This window comes from Pipra filicauda, unplaced genomic scaffold (genome assembly GCF_003945595.2).
Source record: "Pipra filicauda isolate LSUMZ 115617 unplaced genomic scaffold, ASM394559v2 scaffold131_size2509542_pilon, whole genome shotgun sequence".
Classification (NCBI taxonomy): domain Eukaryota; kingdom Metazoa; phylum Chordata; class Aves; order Passeriformes; family Pipridae; genus Pipra; species Pipra filicauda.
In genome coordinates this window covers 2,069,861-2,089,658 of record NW_024103785.1, presented here as the reverse complement: position 1 = coordinate 2,089,658, position 19,798 = coordinate 2,069,861, and the positions used below count along the sequence as shown (strand labels likewise).

Genomic DNA, 19,798 nt, shown 5'->3' with positions numbered 1-19,798 from the left:
CCTGTTAATATTCCAGGAATACTGCTTTAAACACATCAAGTCTTTTTACTTACCAAGAAAATTATAGGTGCTATAATAGTGACATCAGACATAAGATGGTCTTTAAGAATGAATGTCCTTCAAGAGCTTGAAATATTTTTGGCTGCAGAAGCATGATCAACCCTGACACAATAAAAACAATTTCTAACACCCCCTCTCCTTTAGAGATATTTCTGAAACACCACAACAGTGAGGAAATTTCCTAGAATGCATTGCTCTTACCAGGAATCACAATAAATTGGAAAGAATGTACTCTGTCTTCTGGAAAGAAGTCTGAGGAGTGCAGACAAGCTGAACCCATCAGATGTGAAACATGAACACAGTTAGACAGCAGCTTCCACAACAGCTTCAGCCTAAAAAGAAAACAATAGGGAAGTTTACTGAAATCACAGAGAGAAGAGTAAGGAAAAAGCCTTCATCATCATCAGGAGGATCAGAAGTCCAAGCCCAGAATACTCAGTGACATGTGGTGAATAGTTTTGAGGGAGCACAAGGTAAAGACAGATATATTAAAAGCATTGCAAGCATTTTTGTTTTCAACAGGAGAAAAAGAGGTCTCTCCAGTGTGGATCACATTTTTACTTTCGAATGTTGATCTCTTCTCACAGTGTGAACAAGAACAGAGGTTAAAAAAATAACACCTCTAATATCACAAATAAAGGGTGACAGTTTGTTAATTACTGAACAGTACAAATGAATGCATGCAATAAGAATCACAGAATAAGATGGTTGTTTTGAAGTCTGAAATTGTCAACAGGATTTTGGAGGTTATTTTCTCAAATAATCAATAGCAAACCAAATGTTCCTGTGACAACTATCATGTTTCAGCCGCAGTACTTTGTATAATCTTTGGGTTAAGTGAACTTTCTTAGTACACATTCAGTTTAAAAGTCTCTTCACTACCTTATCACTCTCTAAAAAACTTTTTGATCTGTAGTGCAGAAAGCATTTGGTAATAAAGGTTAGATACAATTTTTTGCAGCAACTATCCTATCACGTGGTGTGATTTATTTCCTAATTAGTTTACAACCCTGTAGCTCGTCCATCTTACAAACAATTAGCTGAGAGACTTTCTTAGCCTGGCATTTGATATGAGTCCAATAATTTCTATCTTTTCTTGCTCCTGTTCTCTTCCTTTCTTCCCCCTCCTGTTTGCAGCTTAAGAACAAAACCTAAAAGGTAAAAACATCCCAAGTTCTGGAACGGTGTTAAAGAACACAGATTACCAAATAGTAACCCTGTTCTCCAAAGTGGGTTAGCACTATTATGTCTCAGGTTACAACATCTGTGATTGATGCATATTATACAAGTAGATTTTGTGCAGATATAAAATTTATAGTGCTAATAATGGAAAAAATCTGATTCAGTACTTTGTGTGGGTCTGAGAGACATAAAGAACAGCATTACATTCTAATGCTAAATTAATCTCTTCCACTGTTCTATCATCAATAGTTCACTGACATCTCAAAATCACATAGTCTACCTTTTAATGGTATTGTACTGCGTGTGTTGTACAACAGATGTTTGGCAGTATTTAAGGAGAGAAACATTTCTGCAAACACATACATATAAGACATCACAAAATAAACTTTCAGAAGCAATTGCTTTAGGCTGAAACCTGACACAGGGAAATAAACTTACCCACAGTAAAACAAATTTAGTAGGCATTTCACTCGAGATAAATTTGGTCTTATGTTTTAAGATGAGAGCAAGAGTTACTTTAAGTTAAAAATTAAATACAGCTCTTGACAGAATATACAAAAGTGAGAATACAGATGCTTTGTGATGACTTCTTTTGCCAAAACACACTCAAGAGGGAATAGGCACTCTCTGTGACGTGCCAACTGCTGCTGATGTAGGCAAAGACTAAGTACAAGGCAGTCATAAGCTTCCACACCCAAGGTCACAATTTAATTTCTGTTCAGAACTGACTGGCATCATCAGAAGTACACACTGTCCAATCAAGTGCCTTAAAAATATATTGTTCTGATCAAGAAGAAAAAAAATTTATGGAAGAGAACTAACAAAATCATGAAACGAGAACAGCTTTTAAAGCTACTGATAATTATTCAGATATATTTTGGGACAGAGATAAAAATAAAACTTGGGCACAATCGCTGATGTAATTTTGTAATTAGAGTTTCTTCATCTTCACTAAAAGACTTTTCCTGATACATCCTGAAGAATCATTTGTGGGTTTATTTCATAAAACCTCATTAGAAACATACTATCAGCCTGTGATCAAAGTTCATTATTATTAGGTGCAAATCATGTTTTGTGAGTCAGGGTTGGCTACAAAACAGAAATTCCAAGTTTAAACTAGTCCTCCTGCATGTTGGCTATTGCCAATAACTCTACCAAAAACATTGTGACTACAGATGATATTGAAATAAAGAAAAACAGCTTGTGGGTTCTCTAATTAATGGACTGATTTTGTGTTGATTCACTATTATTTATAGTGCAACTCATTGTGCACCTCTTGGTTGCAGAAAGTTCTTAAGAAAATAGTTCCCTCATCTTTAAGCAAAAATAGCAGAGTATATGGATTTTGTGCAGATATATATAAACACATACAGACAGGGATTATAGTGGTTAAAAATTTATCAGAAATCTTTAAGAAAATGCTTTCTTTTAGTTACTCCTCTCTTGAAAAGATAAATGAGCCACTACAGCCAATATCTTAACAGATGGCAACTTTCATTTTAGCTTGAGCTAAAATACACCTTTGGATACACTCTGCAAAATATTTTAAGTTACAAGTGGCCAGTAAAATCACAATTCCTACTACATGATACACTGTAACATCTCCCTTGGAGTTCTGCAATCTGCTATGTCAATAACCTCTAAATAAGGTGTTTAATCTGATTAGAAGCAGATTAAGAAAGCACTGACATGACAGAATTAGTCTAGCCTCTTATTATCCATGTATTATGGCATTTGTCTTTCCAAAGTAGTATTATAAGTAAATGTGAATGTATTAAGGAAACAGGTAACTCCTAAGCAAAGCAAAGTTGCACTGCACAGTGTTATCACCTCCATGTAGAGTTCTATGACAGTAAAATAATGCTACTAGCACAATCAAATCACTGGTAACCAAAAGAAAGGCACAGATAGATAAACTAGGAATTTAAGCAGAGCTTGGAGGAAGAGGCAGCACACAAACCTTAACAGTAGAGAAGTGACCTTAAGAGGCAATTATAACAAGAATGAGGCTTAACACAACTTTTTCTCTATTTCTGCCTTCTCTGCCCCCAGGAGAAATGATAGCAATGTGCAGGAAGGTCAGATCTTGTGTTGTTATTTTTTACCATTCTTCAAATCTACCACTGATTATCATTTACCTCCTTTTCAGGTGAAAACCCAATCAGAACATTCTCTTTCTCAGGCAGAAGTTAATCCCAGAAAACTGAACGCTTACAGTGAAAGAATCCCATGCTATAAATAAGGTTTGTTAAACTGAAGCTCAGATTATCCCCCAGCTGGCAAAAGGGTCATATTTATATAGTTCATAGTGCCTAATTAAGTGAAAGCCTGAAGGGAATTATTCATCTATAAGGGGAGAATTCTTATTCCTATTCTACTTACCAAAGTCAGAACATAAGGATTCCAACAGTATAACCTTTACTTACTTAAACTAGTGAAAAACACAAAGTTAGGCCATTTAACACAGTGAACATATCATTATAAGTTGTGCTGTGGAGAAAAATCTGGGTCTGTAACTCTAGTTCTGCTCTTGCTTGGCCCAAGTATGCTCTCTTTTTTTGGCTGCTTATAAATGTGCACTGGCAAGTGCTTATCTTTTGCAGACTGAAAATCAAAAAGACAATTTTTACCCTGAAATAAAAATAAATCATGTCTTCTGTTCCAGATTTGACAGCCTTCTCTATAAAGAGACATAGAAAATTGAGAGTTGTTTTAGCCACATCCCACGAATCATCTTGCATTCTCAAATGCCAAGCTGTATTTCACATGAGTCACTGACTATCTGGATTTCTTTGGTGATGTTTTTCTCCAGCCTGATTTGTATCCAAAGTCCATGCACTTTTTCTTCTACTGCGTGAGAAACCTTTCCTCTCTCATGCAAACTCTATGGGAAAAACTAGTTTAAAAATAAAAACCAAACAAGCAACTGAAAAAAATCCACACAAGCCCTGTGAAGTAGCAAATTTGAGAAAGAATTGCCTCATTTATAAATACTGACACATGGTATCTGCATGCTTAGTTGGATACCAGATACCCCAGTGACACCATTCATCCACGGAGCTGGAAGACATCCACTTCTCCTCAAATATGTGAGGAAAGCACAATCCAAGTTTGTACTATTTCTACATTTCCCTCTTCCCTGAGTCTCTTGGCTAGTCTGATCCTTCTTGGCACCTTGATGTTGGCAAGACACCTACAGTCTGTGTACTTCAGGAGCTGAAAAACTTGAGCTAACGTGAAGTCAGTCCCCCCATTCCTTAACCTAGTTACTCAGTGATACAGGAGTGGGAGGGCTCAGCACCAGACTGTCCCCCTTTTGGGACACTATCAACTGGTACAGTTTATCACAGTGGCTATGACAAGGCCAAAGCTGGTGTGTAGTCAGCCAGATAATTAGGCAGCTCCCTGGGAAGCCCACACTCCTCCTTTTGCTGTTCCTGACGGAACATGGGTGTAGCAGAAAATGCAGGCTCACGTTTTCCGTGCTGTTTGAATACAGTCACTGGCAACATTTAAATCTGTGCCTATTTCTAGCTCGTTGGTAAAGCTTAAAAAAACGATATAGCCACCTCAGGAGAACACTTTTACTGTGCTATCTCCTGAACCAAGCAGTTTCAGCTCATTGAGATTCAAGCAATTAAATGCTCGAGCAACCCGTGCAACTCTAGATGAGAATGCATGGATACACAATCAAGTACAAAGTGAGCAAGGAAGATACTGCTCCAACTTCTGCTCTTTCCCATCTGATAGTCAGTTTGGTCATTCTTTACTGCCCACTTGAGATAGCTACTATCAGAGAGGGAACACTGATGAATCACCTTTGTCTGGCAGTGCTGTTGGAACAGATCAGACAGATCGTCATTTTTTTGCTTCAGCAAACTTAATCCACGGTCCAGGGAAATACTGCTGAAGTTACAGTGGCATAAGACAAAGCTTTTGGGCTCTCCAATGAGTTGGAATCTGTGAATTATTTGCCACAGAAGGATACATCTTGGCGCCATCACTTGATCTAAACGTTGAAAAGCAAGGCTGAACGTATATTTTCACGAGTCCTTTAAAGGTTGAAATGTGTTTCTAAGACAGAGAGAAGAGAAAAAGAGAACACGATAGTTTTAAAAATGAGAATTTTTCAGTACACTTTTTATTTTCAGGTGTTTCAAAATATAACTTTTTCTTTTTTTTCCAGTCAAAATCATGAGACATACCACCAGAATCAATTGTTGCTAGAAAATTCTTACAAAGGGTGTTGTATTTTAAATATATCTTCCTCAAGCTCGGATACAAAAGGCCATATTTAGACACTTGTTTGCCTTGAAGTGTGATGAACAACCAGCCTCTCAACATGGTTTGTTGTAGGTGTCTTGCACTACAGAAAAGCAGACAGATGCCTAATTACAGCCTAGGGAGCTCCTCTTAGGTTACTTCTTTAGCAAGTCTTGGCCTTCATCCCTTCCTGCAGGTTAGAAATCTAGTCCTTTTCTATATTAGTTTAGAAAGATTCACTCTTTCTCTTCCCACTTTTCCTGCCAAGATTAATATATACATATGCCATTAAGTAAAGCAAATGTTCTTTTTAAAAAATTATATATATGCCGTAGTAAAATAATACATAGTACATATATAATATTAATATTAGGTATGATTAGGGTTGTATGCACACTACAGCAGACAAGCCTTCCTTTTCTCATAGAGATTGTTACAGCTAAAGGAAATTGCAAAATATGCTTTCCCACATCCCAGTGTTCCCAACCACCAGTCTGGAGACACATGTAGACGTGACAAATTTAACCTCTGTGACCATCTATTCTTGGTACTGATTAACAAATGCCTGTTGATCTAACATTCAGTAAATACCAAGAGCACAGGTTTTTGTACCACTCATTTTTTTCCCTGTTTCCCAGGTGAAGTATTGTTTCACTGGAAAGTAATGTTTCAGTTAACTTGGTAATTTGTGTCACTCTGTCCCCAGCTCTCCACTAAGTTTGGCATGAATGTAGGAGGAGTTCCAGTGTGTACTTGCAGTTATATCAGAAATGTTTAAGTGAGGTAGCTTTAAATTGATCCTTATGATACTTATGCTGAGTCACTCAGGCCTGGATATAACATACAGATTTTTAAAGACTAAAGATGAATGCAGATCCTCTAACATTTGCCAGTGTCCTGGTCCTTTTTGAACTCATTTGCGTGCAGACAACCCACAGAAATATGTGACAATGCTCACCCCAATTTATACTTAGCAAAAAACCACATAAAGAAGCATACACTGAGCAAATCTACTACTTAGCTTGGATCAACATTGTTTCTTGACACTGTTATCTAATTGTTCACCACAGAAACCATCTCTACAGTCTGCTTGGTATCACCATGTTTAACTTTCCAAGTCACCCTTTTCTCCAAGTTGAAAATATGTTTACATGTAAAGCACTCTAAGTCCCAAACAGATGACCTGGGGCTTCATTGATAATGAAGTTCCATTATAAAGCTTAATCTCCTAATGATTTATCAGCCAGCAAAGACACCTCCTATTGATAATTTCCTGTTTTTCAGTAAGCCCTCTGTTTCAGGGCTATTTTACATAAGTAGGTAAATGACACTGACTGTATCACCTGTGTCTGTCACGTGGAGGGAGAAATGGCTTCCTCTTACAAAAAAACTATTCACTTTCATTTACTGCATCATATTTATTCATGGGTCTGCTAATTAATTCTCTTCATTTTATAGCTCCTACCAATTTTATTCTCATGGAAATCTGATTTACTTGTTTATATTAACTAGGATTGCTTTGGAGCTCTTCTAAGAAGTTTTTATCCTACTTACCACTTTCTTTCCTCGGGTGCTGAGGACGACACAAAGAATATATTGCAAACCACAGTTAGCAGTTCACCAGTTTCATATTCATGGGTGAATGGCACCTGGCCCTGGCAATTCATTCCTATTCACTTTTTAAATTTGTTTTAAAACCTTTTTAGCGAGGTTTCATCTCAAGACAGTTTCTCTCCCCAGCCCCTGTAATGAGAGGCTCCTTGTGCCGTGGAGCTCCTGATCTGTGACACAAGCTGCCTTGAGCTGTGACAGCTGTATTATCTACACATGAAGCAGAGGTTTCTAACTTAGCAGAAGCTGGGAGCTGCTGTCTTCCTGAGGCCACCTGTTTGGCAGCATCCTGCCTTTGTGGTGGGTTGACTCTGGCCAGCAGCTAAGCCCCCAACCAGATATTCACTCATTTCCACACCTCCAGTGGGATGAGGGGAAAAGTCCAAGAATAAATGCTGAATACTCATAGGCTGAGATAAAGACAGTTTTGTGAGTAAAACACCACAGGCTGTTATGGAGAAAATCAACTCCATCCCAACCAGGCATGGCACAGTTTTGTGAATTCAACACAAAACACCAAACAGGTGTTCATTGTCACTGTTGGGCAGTGAGACTTGGGGGTCTGTCCATGAGTCCTTGTCCCCCAGAGCAGGCACAGAACCCCGGGGTGACTGAACTGAAACAAAGCCTGCTACTCATGGTGGCACGGAGCAGGGAGCCCCCAGCAAGAAAACTGAGACTACCTCCTTTCTTCCTCCCTTTTGTTTTCCTCACTAACTAGGAAAACCAGGAGGAAAAAAAAAGTTATGTAGTCCTCTTGTGCTTGGTCCTGAGGACAAAAGGAATAAGCAGCAGGAATTCTGAGCCCCTACCTTACACAGAGACAAGGCACATGTTTGTTCTGGTGACAGCAGCTCATTTCACTTCTGTGGGAACTCAGGCAGAGCAGGAGCCAGTGTTCTTTCCAGAAACATGTCACCACAGAGGGGATAAGCATGGGATCAGCAGCAAGACACAAATTTCCACCTCTCATTGCATCCAGTATCATATTCTGACCCCACATATCCATGGATTGACAAGGACTAACTTTTTATGCTGATTCTTTGGTCATTCATAACTCCCATCAAAAAGGTACCAACAAACAATAAAAGCAGAATCCAAGCACTATTGCAGCAAATAAATTAAGAAATATAACACATTTCTTGCACAGCTATTGTTAACCCTCTCCCCTTGTAGCAGGGAAAAATCCAGCTTTCAAAATTGTGATGCATGCATGTTGCCAATATAATGATCTTCTTACATGCAAAAAAGAGGCCAGGAAATGATTTAAAATGCCATAAACTTCTTCAGAACAGGTTTCCTGCTGATATGCCTTTCTCCCTGAAGTGCTCCCCATGCTCATTCTGAAATATTCATTGCCCTAATGATTTCTTCAGGCACTGCTCCTGTACATAAAGATTAGTTCCTCCTATCAGGAGAGAAGCAATTCCAGGGGAACTGTTATGGAAGAAATCCACAGGATCCAAAAATATATGCAAAAAATGTTTGCTTTTCTTCCTTTGCACCTTTTTTTAATCTTTATTTTCAGATGTCAAACCGTTACTGTTATCCGTGTGTTTACAAGTAGAAAAACCTATTTCTGACTTCTTTTTTTGTTTTCTAGAGCTGTCGCACGTCTCTATTTTACCCATGATCTTCCTTATTTCATGCACCTGTACTGTGCCCTTGCAACACTGCGGGGCAAGATGCTCTGGAATTCACAGGATCATCCATTCTCTGGGCACTTCTGCAGCTCTCAAAGCAATCAAAATCATGTTTAATCTGTTAAACTGAACCCTTTACCCCCCTCCCCAAGGTTTGCTTTCAAGCTCATTGTGTTTTTAGGAAGTCTTTCCTTAAGTCCTGACACCTTTAACACGTGGTAGCTGATTTGCAGTATAGCTTGATAGGAAAGAGAACCATTTCTCCAGAGTTATGCTGTATATCATTAGTAGTCTTTTGAGCATCTCTTAAAAAAACCACAAATCACTGAAATTCCATACAGGACCAGGGACCTCATTTAGCTATACTCAAGGAATAGAAATATGAAGGATAAGTAAAAGCTAAACAAACATAGATTTCATATCAAAAGATGACAGTATATCCAAAATAAACTGAAAAGTGTATGAAGAAAAATAACAGGCAGGTATAAACAACAACAAAAAAATACTAAACCCCTGGAAATTACTAACACCTACCTCCATCCCAGACTGAGCAGATTAATTCCATTAAAATTTTAATTAGTTAAAACCCTAATTCCCACTGAAAATACAGATATTAAATATTTGATCAATCATTGTTTTTGATAAAATTATATTGACCACAAATCAATGCATTAATTTGAAAATATATTTCACTTTTTTTTGCTATATTAACATAAAGTTAATTTTAAACCCTTAGTTTTAGAAAACAATAACAAAGTTTACAGCCCTAGGTAAAAATCAGAAACAAACCCTGTAACCAACATGAAACAAAGAAAAAGATATAACTTTTGTATATCAGGAAGAGGAAAAAAACATTCAGTGAGAAATTAGGCCCTTATTAACCACAGACAAAAAAATCAGAAGTAGTGGTAAATATATATACACCTCTCAATTTTCAATTGTATTTGGTACAAACCAAGAGGAGGTTTCCACATGTAATAAAATGTTATGCCAAGAACACCAAGTTTAATACAAGGATGGAAAAAAAAATCATTAACATAATGAGAGAATATGATATAGTAACAGTATCTGTACCCTTTTAAAAATACTATGTTTTAACCTGACTGGAGTGGATGTTTTTGAGGAAATTGAAGAATTTCCGAAGAGTTTTGAAGAGTTCATCCTGCAAACAAGGGACCTTGACTTGAATCAAAGATGTGAATTTCAGTTTAAAAACTGAAAAAGTTTTTAAAGATCAAAATTTGGAGATTAGAAAAGGTTTCTGACAAACAGATTGCTGGGGGTACTAAACTAACACTGTCTTGATTCAAACCTTACACAAAAAATAAAAGCCAGTTCCCTCAAGATTCTATGGCATCAAAACAAGACAATTTAATGCTAGTCATGAGAAGTGGTTCTTATTTAAAGATACAGTTCTGTTATCTCTTTCTGGGCATGATAACATGCCTAGTTTAGATGGCAATGCCATCAATGGAATATAACAACATTTCTTAAAAGCATTTAACCTCTTTCTAACTTCTTCTTGGCAAGATTTTTAACAAAAAATTAAAGGCACAATAAGTGGAATAAGAGCTGAATCACTGGCAGGTCTCTAAAAATCATAATTCATTATAGAGTGTAAATGCATTATTAGCAAAGTCTAGTAAGGATAAATCTATCATCCAAAATTATTCAATAATTTTATCAGCAGTCTAGGTGATGCCTAGTGATGTTTGCAGATAGCATGAAGGTTACAGTATAGTAAGGAATAATAACCCACCCCCCCAATTCTCTGCTACAGAAAGGTATGAATTGACTTCTTAGGATGTTGTTAAAGCAACAGTGTGTGTTAATATGGTAAACCACAAGGAAATAAGCTTGGTAATAAAGAAGGAAGTGGGATTTTAGTGGAGTTCTAAGAAGATCGCCAAAATAACTGAGAAAGGCATGCCATAAATTCATTCTGGTTTGTTTATTATGGAGAAGAATAAAGGTAAACCTTTCCAGAGTGTGGCCCTTCAGTGCACCAGAGTTTGCTCCAGAAAACTTCAATCAAAGTAAGTCTGTTGAGTCTTTGCAGGGAACGACTTGGACTTGAACTCTGGTGTCAAGGATGCAGTTAAATGGATTAGTCATTCCTTGGTTATATATAAAGTTTATACACATATTATGCTAATCTGAGCTTTCCTGGAAAACTGCAGCACATACATATTGTTTAGGAATTGCATGCACATTGAATCCAGCACTTTTTGGAAACCTCACAGCACACCACTATAAGTGCAGCCTGTATCTCTGTAGCCTATACACAGATTTATATACACCATATATATATATGTATATATACAGCCTATACACCCCATTTTAGTAACAGGTTTGCTCTGCATCTTTTTTTTCCATCCACAACACGCACCCCCTGCATATGCCTCAGATTTCTATACATGTGGTAGGTGTTATGGCTTTCTGCACATACCCCATAACCCACTTCCAATCATGGCTGAAACACTCAATCCATTTAGGATAGAGCTAACACGTGCCTGGAAATCCTTGCCAAAAGAACAGGTTCTCAAAACTGACAGGACAAGACTTCCAGGTGGAAAAAGAGCATATAACTGGAGGAACAAAATGAAAATCAATACCTGGCTTCCTCACACCCAGTAAGCTGTAGAACCTGGGAGGCATAAAAAAGTGAAACGACATTAGGAACGTGGTTTTGCCTCTGAGGACAGGATGTCTACAGGTGGTAGGAGGTGAACATGTCCAATCATTCGGCGCCTGTGCTCCAAGGTGAGATTTTAGTAGTGTTCTAAGAAGATCCCCAAAATAACTGAGAAAGGCGTGCCATAAATTCAGTCTGGTTTGTTTACTATGGGGAAGAATAAGGGTAACCCTTTCTAGAGCATGCAAAGTACCTATACTTTAAAGTAACCTGAATATCTTCAGTATTAGAATTCACCCACAATACCTGAGGTGAAATAGCTAAAAATTTAGTAAATTCAGCATCCAAATAAGGAGCAATTTCCATATACTGAGAGCTAATAACAATTTAGCTTAGAAGACAACAGACTCACTCTTGCTTGAAGTATTTAAAATAAAGTTTAATATACTGTAATGTATCTTTTGAAGATGGTTGTGTGGTGTGTGTATAAGGAAGCTCAGACTGCTGACAACTTTATTGGATTAAATAACTCAACTAGCATGTAATATGAACCATGCAGTATCATAAGGCCCAAATTCAGAACTTTCCTGATAAAAAGCTGTGCTTTCAGTAATGACTTCTTTGTTGTGTCCTTAATATTTCAAGCATTCTGTGACAGGAAGGAATCTAAGGCAACCCTCAATTTAATGGTAAAGGCACATTTCAATTACCCCAGTAGATTTGGCAGCACTGAGGGTTGTTAACCATTTTCATGACCACGATATTACAAAATCAAACTCTCTCCTAGCTGACAAGTAAAAAGAGTGACTGGTAATAAACCATGGCGCTGCTCAAAATGATGAGCTGGTTCTTCCATTGCAATAAATCAACATCAATTCATTGGCAAATGAAGTCTTTTAGATTTATGCCAGGTAAGGGTCTGACTAGCAGCCAGTGTTCTGAAATCTGGAGAAAACATTTTTCTCGGTTGCACTGTGTCTCATTCGTCATAAAAACACAGTAAAACATTCAGGAAGATTACTTAACACATTGTCAAAGTGAATGCATCTCTGTAAATCAGAGTCAGCGTGGCTATGTCTCAGATACCAGTGTTGCTAAGGTAACTACTAATTTCCACCCCAGGGTAAATAGTTACATAAAGCTGACAGTTTATTCAATTTTCTGTGTTAGACTCTGGGCCAGAGCACGTCTTTTATTTCCTCCTGTGATATTGACCCTGGTTCACTCGTGCACCCTCTTGGCTGCTCAAAATCCTTTATCCTTTAACCTATATTGCCTGCCAAAAAAGGTATCAAGGTAACAGCCAGCAAATCTGCTCCCTCTGGCCTGCCACTTTCTCATATCCTTTGCTTTTTATTTCGTGTCAGATTATGAGTCAAATTTCTTGACTCACACGCTGAAGCTTTAGAAACAGCATCTCTAAAATATTGTGTAGCTGGTTTCTAAGTAAAGGCAACGGGTTGCTAACAACCCAGTCTTCCCACTTAATTTCAATCTCTGATAAGTAAACCTGCTTGTTTTTCCTTTTACACTTGTTGGACTCTGGTGGGCAGCTGTTAGCATCTTGTTGGAAAAAGCACTCTTGTGTGTTTATTGGAACTCCTCTAAAGCTGTTGTTTCAGATGTAAATCGTTCAGTGGCAACAGCAGCTTAAACTATTCCTTCCCCTGTCTTATGGTGTACTTTGCTTTCTACTGTGCTGGCACTGTCGTTTGCTAGTCTGTGCTACATTTTCTGATTAGGATTCTCTCTTAAAAATGAAAAAGCCTTCCCTGACTGCTTTTTTTGTTGGCCCAAATCAATTCCTTGATCGGGTTGAAAGAATGGCCCTATAAACAGGCATCCTAATAAAACTGAGGATGTTTGTCTGCATGGCAACAGGAAAACAGGCACATAAGGGGAGAGGGGCAAGGAAAATCAAATCTAACATTTGAGTTTTACTACGCTTACACTTAGGTATCTCAAACCCACAACAAATATTTTTGAATTCTTCCTCGCTTAAGAAGATGCTAGGCTGCAGCTTTCATATTTAGGTCTTGCCTCAGCTTTTGATTACATGGTCTGAATATGCCTAGAATGCATATTCGGAATGTGCTATTCTGATATAACTCATCTGTAGCTAAATTCAGACATACCCTTGAGTTGCAAAGAGTGGCATCAGTTTAAATCAGCAGGTAAACTGACTTAAGAGGATGCAACTTAGTAGGGCAACCACCACCTGCCCACCTGTCAGGCCTGTTCAAAGAAATGCTGAATAGTCACTGGCCTATAGCTGATACATGAAATTACTTTTGGATACAATCAGTTTATGCTATAACAGGTTTAATCTCACTTGGAAATGCAGGGCAAAGGAAAAAAAACTAAGCCCGAGTTTACAAGAAAAAAACTTCATGTCATTTGCAAAAAATAAGTTTCTGAAATACTGATAAATTTGCACACGCTGTGACTGACAGGAAAAAACCAAAAGCTTCTTTTTTTGTTTAGATTAGTGGGAAACGAAATAAAACTAGATAATTATCCAGGTATGGAGTTAAGCTGACCTAAATTCCTGAATTTCATACCCGCTTTTTAACATGGTTGCACGAAAGAGGCTTGAACTAGTCATTTATATGCCCGTGTCCATACATTTATCACTATCATGCTGATTATTCAGAGAGCAAAAGACATGGGATGTGTACTAAAAGATATGGCTTCGACAGCTTGTCAGGTGTCTTGTTTTCCGCTGAAACGGGGAACTAAGGATTGTCTCACACCAAATATGTAATCCTATAAACATCAAATTGCAGCTGTGGGAATCAGGGATTGAAAAACTTTTTCGTGAGATTCAGAAAAATGTTTAAGTTCTGTATCAGAAAATTATTGCCTTTGGGAGAGACAGATCCCCAATTCCAACCTCACAGTGATTCAATCAGTGATTGAATGCAACATCTTTATGTTTGTGGGGAAATATCAGGGACTCTCTCAAGGAAAACAGCCCAGCAAACTGTTTTGTTTATCAGGAGTGGCTGAGGTCTGTGAACCAAAGCTCCTGGGAGATGGGAAAAATGTGTTTATTCGCTCAACCCCACAACCCAAACGGTTGTTTTCTGTGCCTGTTTAGTCTTTGAAATCCGAACCAATAACAGAGATGATTTTATTGGGCAGACGGATGCCCTTAACAAACCAGACTGGAATCATCATTCCCTTTGACGTAAATTTATGGAGCAGTTGTCAGATGTAATGACTTCCAGTCATCACCACGTCGAATTTGAGGCTGTGAATTGTGTAATAATAGACTCAGTGTTACATTACCAGTTTCCTGAGCCATGGAGTGTCCTGCATCCATCTTGGAAAGAAGAGATCTCAATAATCCTAACAAAATGTTAGAAAATTAGGATTCTCCTTTCAGTGTCCATTTAATGGGTACAGACTGAACGATCAATTAAGATTCCTGCAGTCATGTTTGACTTTTAAAGAGAAACTTTCAACATAAATCCTCCTTCTTTAGTTATTTTTGTGATTATCACAGTTAAAATATCCCTTTAAAACCAAAACCAACAAAATCCCAAAGGTTTAGAGCATTGATTTTCATCTCTGCAAAGTGAGTAGAATCAAGGCAAGACGTGGCAGAAACAGTTCTTCAAAAAAAAAAAGGCTTTTATGAATTCCTTAGGCTTAAAGCTGTAATGCCAGAAAGAAAATGGATACAGATATTTGCATCATGTGCTGAATTTTCTCAAAAATTATTCAAATAAATAGATTGTTATTTCTTGAAGGAAAAAAATGAAAAGGAATATATTTAACTCTAACTTCATCTTATAGAGCAAGTTAGTGCATGTACAGCCAATGATTTTATGCAGTATTGACCTATAATACTATAGTATTGGCATAAACAAGAAATTTTTATTAATATAATGTCTTCTAAATTAACTTATTTTGCAACTGCACATTGATGTTCATGTCTTGTGGTACGCCCTAAAGAGTGATGCTAAGGGACAAATCACCATAAATACCCATCACTGCAAAATTATCACCTATTAGCTCCCTGTCTGGTTTTGCTTCAGAGCCTGGAAAAAGCTACATGTGTTAACCCCAAGTGGACAATGCCAATGCACAAACTTGTATAAAACCACCCTGCCAAGTGCACATTGCTATTAATCAGCAGGGCAGCTTCATCCTTCAGGGAGCCAAGGAGTTGGCCAACCAGAGCAAGAGCAGGACGTAATGCTTGGTCTGCATGACCACACAGAATACAGAAATAAGGGTGATAGTAAAGTAATCAAGGGACCAAACCACAAATCACTCCTTGGCACAGCAGGAGGTGAGTCTATACGAGCATATTTTGGCTCCTGAAGATGTGCTTCTCTGCCAGAACATTCTCCATACATGTACATTTCAATTACACACACTGCTATCACACGAGTTAAAAGAGGAAGAAATTCGGTGACTACACCAAACATAGGTGCTCTCCCATACAGTAAGGCACGGGAAATCATACCAAAATCACAAGGAGTATGTCACGGCATGAAACAAAATTATCACCATAATTATAAATACATCCTAAATTCTTTGAAATTACTGAAGTCTTTCCTCTTTCCTTAGGATGACCACAGTTTTACTAACGCCTGAAACAGATCTTAAAACTCTGATTTTCTTACTCCCATCTATGACAAGAAAACCTGTATCAGTGACATGAACAGCATACAGGAGGTTAGCATTAAGCTATTCAGAAGATAACTATGCCTGAAAGTCAAATGTAAGAAACTATCTATATCTGATCAAAGTCAGCATCACTACACATTGGTTAACTACTACACAGAACAAGAATTGCTCCAATGTATCTTTAGAGATAACTGTGACCCTTACAAGAAAGTATTTGAAAACATTTGAAAACATTTGCTAATATTCCAGGACAGAAGATTTGAGAAATTTCAATGACAGGAGTCACTAGTAAACTTGTGCAGTTTTCAGCCAGTAAATGGGTTACTGATGCTTCCTACCCAAGTCCTTCCAAAGGTCCAGATTCTATTTTATCTGCAGGACATAAATTAGGGTAAGCTTCATTCTCAGTTTTGCTGCAAATAAAGCTAAGCTATGTGTGTGGCTTGCTGCTTTGCTACAATTTGTCCTTCAAAGATTGAAAGTGTAGAGTGTCAAAAGACACTCTCCAATGTTTTTTTGGAGGACAGTAACTGTGCTACTTCCTGGCCTCCATTCACACAAACAGAAAAGTCTAAATGACACCTCCCCTATGTCTGTATCAAGCAATTATATCTTTTTTTTTTATTTTTAGTTGGTAAATGATAGACTTGACCATCTAACAGGCCTTTTCTAACATTATAAACTCAGATCCTAGAATTCTGTGATCACCAGTCTCGTCCTCACGGTATTATTAAATATGTCAGGTTGGAAAGACTTTGTGAGTCATCTGTATCCAACTCCCATCCCAATGTAGGGATAATTCAAATGTAACTTTTTCTGGAAACGGAGAATCCAAAACTCTCTGGGCAACGAGGTCCAGTGTTAAACCATTCTCACAGTGAGGAATTTTTTATCTGAGATCTAATTACAATTTTCCTTCCCTCAGCCTCTGTTCATTGCCTCTTGCCCTTTTGCTGTGAAACTCTGACAGAAGCCTAGCTCCATCTTCTCTATAAATCCTTTTTAAGAAGTTGAAAGTGACATTTAGATCTTTCCCCTAGCCTTATGTTCTTCAGTCTGCCACTACTGAGCTCCATGACATTTCTGTCAACCCGTTTCTTGAGGTTATTGGAGTATCTCTGAATGACAGTCCTTCCCTCCAACTTATTCATTGGCCCCTGCATTGGTGTCATCTGCAATCTTGATGAGGATTTATCATCGTTCCCACCACTCCACTCATTAATAGAGACATTAATCAGCATTTGTCTCCGTATCATCTGCTGAGGAATGCCACTAATAATCACATGCCAGTAGGACTCCACACCACTGATCATAATCTTTTGGCAGCACAGCAAGTTTTCCATCTGTCCAGCCTATTTTTACCACTTTGGCTGCAGAAATACTACTATGGGAGACCGTGGCCAAGGCTCTGTTGCCATCAGAATAAACAATATCCTCTGCTCTCCTCTCGTCCACCAAGCCAGTCATCTCATCCCTGAAGACAACCAGAGGTTGGTCAGACACAATTTTCCCAAACTGAATGCAAAGTATCCACTACAACCACCATGTTGGGGGATTTTTTTTTTGTGTCCCTATAAACAACAACTCAATAGAATTTGCTCCATAACCTTATTCAGGACCAAATCTGGACTGAGTGGCCTATAGTTCTCAGAATCCTTCCCCTTGCTTTAATGAATGTAGGTTGGTTTGCCATTTTCTAGTAATTTGGGACATCATCAAATGGCTACAGCCTCTCAGAGATAACAGAAAGCAGCCTTGCAATACATTCAGACTGTTCCCTCAGCATCCTTGAACATATCCAGTGCCACAGGCTTATGCTTCTCCTGTTTGCTTAAGCTATCCCTTCCCTGGTCTTCCTCTACCATCAGTCACCTGCATTCCCAGAGACTCACACTGGACACAGGATATGTCAGAGACAGGAAACCAATCTTGCCACAGTAAAGACTGAGCCAAAGAAGGCACAGAGTCTTTGTATATCCTTTGTCACTACGTTGCCTCTCCCAGCTCACTTGTTCCTTCTTTATCTTCTAATAAATTGAAGAAAAACCAATTATGTCCTTTGCTAATATATTTAACCAAATAATATATAAACATTTTTATTGTATTTACACACTGGCCGGGAATGAAACTGAATTGCTGCAGTAAACAAGTTCATTGTGCAATTTTCACTGACATAGTATTTCAACATATGTAATTAATCCTTTTTTTGGTATCCCTCCTTTGCTGTCTGCAGCCTTACCAGGTAACCCCTGGCCTCTTCTAATTTAGGAAATATAACCACCTTTGATACACTATGACTTTCAAATGTTTAGTTTCGCTGCACAGATATTTTACCCTATACATTTACTGTTCAAGCTTCGGCAGAAACAAAAATAAATTGCCCCGAGATTACTTAAACAGAAAGTTCTTAAGCTAAAGAGATCTATCCAGACAGCAAATCAACCACTGGTAAAATAGCAATTTTCTTATTCAGGCAGGTCAGTAGTTTTGTGTTTAGTGTGAGGCTGGGAATAACAGCTTCATACCAGGCTTTGACCTTAGGTCTCTTTGCCAAGTTTTCTTCAAAGATCTATAAGGTGAGTTGCTATGGTCAGAAAGATGTACTTATAAGTCACTCCAGACACAGTTATACCGAGTGAAAACAAAAATCCCCTTTTTTTAAAGAATATTAATGTTTCAAAATCAAACTTTAAAAACAAACAAACAAACAAACAAACAAACCAAACAAAAAAACCCCAGGAAAACACCATTTGCAACTGCCTCGGGAACTTTTAATGGACACTTTAAATCGGCATGCTATGACTGTGCTTACAGGCTGGCTTTAGCACTCCGATTTTCCTTTTCCCTACAATACTAGTGCCATTCAGGGTGCACAATAGTACTTTGGAGTACCTTACTCTTCATAACAAGTAGTCAACTTTCTTTATTTCTCCTCAGGATAAGTCCTTTTGTTCAGGCTTTATTTACTCTGCACTCTATAAATCTGCTCTGATTAGCATCACACAAGGACTCTGTGAGGGAGGAAGAAAGAAAAGTGCATTCTCCCTGGCACCTTTCAATCACTTCAGAATGCAAGTCCTGCAAACACAAACCTTTTCACAATGCATCTTCCAAACTATCCACCTAAACAACACTGGAATACATAATCCTCTCTATGCACAACCTTCCCTTCAAAAACTAGCTTATTTCCAGAACAAAAAATTCCACATTTTAATCTCTGAAATAGGGAGGGTGAGTGGTAGGAGACAAACAAGAACACAATCATTTGTGCAACAAGGAAAAGGAAAAAGGCAAAATAAAATGTCAAGTGGCTCCTGAGCAGTTATTTTGTTCACCTCAACCCAAGTATCTTATCTTGCCATATCCATTTACCCCCTGTGGTACAAGCCAAAATCAATTCCCCATACCTCTGTCTCCTCACCTGATGTTGGTGTCCCCACAATTTCTTTTTCCTTTTGGTAGCATCAGACTTCCTGCCTGTAGGTCTGTAGTCTCCCTCACACCCTCAAGTTTTTGCCATTCTCTTTGGTCAGCTTCCCAAAATCTTGGTCCTCTGTGCTTCAACTGTTATCCTCCCAGCAGTCAGACCAGTTAGCACCTCTCTTTGGAGCTGTGGGGGCTGTAAAAAGTTAAGGGAGGTATTTAGTGCACAGGAAGGACAATTTTCCTTCTTTGACAGATTTCCAACTAGAGCAGGACATCAAAGCAACAGCCCAGAACTAGAATTGTGAGAAAAATGACAAAAAAAAAAAAAAAAAGATAC

General features: G+C 38.1%; 1 long non-coding RNA gene across 1 annotated transcript; it reads right to left on the bottom strand.

The window, feature by feature from the left end:
* Positions 1 to 272: 272 nt before the first annotated feature.
* On the bottom strand, positions 273 to 19,649 carry LOC120322569. Its single transcript, XR_005562345.1, has 3 exons — positions 19,457 to 19,649; positions 5,061 to 5,316; positions 273 to 392 (listed from the first exon to the last, which is right to left on the bottom strand). It is a non-coding gene; the product is annotated as an uncharacterized LOC120322569 (long non-coding RNA).
* Between the last annotated feature and the right edge of the window lie 149 nt (positions 19,650 to 19,798).